Below are 1,687 nucleotides of genomic sequence, written 5' to 3' on the forward strand. Positions count from 1 at the left end.
TCGATTGCGACCCTTATTTTGGCGATCAGACGAAGCCTTGGGGCACTTTTGACGCGCCCCGTCCTTTAAGGGACGATTAAGGGATGAGGGATAGGAGCCACAGGTCTGGAACCTTCGACTGAGGTTAGATATTGACCCGAGGAATCGATTGCGACCCTTATTTTGGCGATCAGACGAAGCCTTGGGGCACTTTTGATCGCGCCCCGTCCTTTAAGGGACGATTAAGGGATGAGGGATAGGAGCCACAGGTCTGGAACCTTCGACTGAGGTTAGATATTGACCCGAGGAATCGATTGCGACCCTTATTTTGGCGATCAGACGAAGCCTTGGGGCACTTTTGATTCGCCCCGTCCTTTAAGGGACGATTAAGGGATGAGGGATAGGAGCCACAGGTCTGGAACCTTCGACTGAGGTTAGATATTGACCCGAGGAATCGATTGCGACCCTTATTTTGGCGATCAGACGAAGCCTTGGGGCACTTTTGACGCGCCCCGTCCTTTAAGGGACGATTAAGGGATGAGGGATAGGAGCCACAGGTCTGGAACCTTCGACTGAGGTTAGATATTGACCCTAGGAATCGATTGCGACCCTTATTTTGGCGATCAGACGAAGCCTTGGGGCACTTTTGACGCGCCCCGTCCTTTAAGGGACGATTAAGGGATGAGGGATAGGAGCCACAGGTCTGGAACCTTCGACTGAGGTTAGATATTGACCCGAGGAATCGATTGCGACCCTTATTTTGGCGATCAGACGAAGCCTTGGGGCACTTTTGACGCGCCCCGTCCTTTAAGGGACGATTAAGGGATGAGGGATAGGAGCCACAGGTCTGGAACCTTCGACTGAGGTTAGATATTGACCCGAGGAATCGATTGCGACCCTTATTTTGGCGATCAGACGAAGCCTTGGGGCACTTTTGACGCGCCCCGTCCTTTAAGGGACGATTAAGGGATGAAGGAAGGGAGCCACAGGTCTGGAATCTTCGACTGAGGTTAGATATTGACCCGAGGAATCGATTGCGACCCTTATTTTGGCGATCAGACGAAGCCTTGGGGCACTTTTGACGCGCCCCGTCCTTTAAGGGACGATTAAGGGATGAAGGAAGGGAGCCACAGGTCTGGAACCTTCGACTGAGGTTAGATATTGACCCTAGGAATCGATTGCGGCCCTTATTTTGGCGATCAGACGAAGCCTTGGGGCACTTTTGACGCGCCCCGTCCTTTAAGGGACGATTAAGGGATGAGGGATAGGAGCCACAGGTCTGGAACCTTCGACTGAGGTTAGATATTGACTCGAGGAATCGATTGCGACCCTTATTTTGGCGATCAGACGAAGCCTTGGGGCACTTTTGACGCGCCCCGTTCTTTAAGGGACGATTAAGGGATGAGGGATAGGAGCCACAGGTCTGGAACCTTCGACTGAGGTTAGATATTGACCCGAGGAATCGATTGCGACCCTTATTTTGGCGATCAGACGAAGCCTTGGGGCACTTTTGACGCGCCCCGTCCTTTAAGGGACGATTAAGGGATGAGGGATAGGAGCCACAGGTCTGGAACCTTCGACTGAGGTTAGATATTGACCCGAGGAATCGATTGCGACCCTTATTTTGGCGATCAGACGAAGCCTTGGGGCACTTTTGACGCGCCCCGTCCTTTAAGGGACGATTAAGGGATGAAGGAAGGGAGCCACA

This window comes from Amphibalanus amphitrite, unplaced genomic scaffold, assembly GCF_019059575.1.
Source record: "Amphibalanus amphitrite isolate SeventyFive unplaced genomic scaffold, NRLGWU_Aamphi_draft 000258F_arrow, whole genome shotgun sequence".
NCBI lineage: Eukaryota > Metazoa > Arthropoda > Thecostraca > Balanomorpha > Balanidae > Amphibalanus > Amphibalanus amphitrite.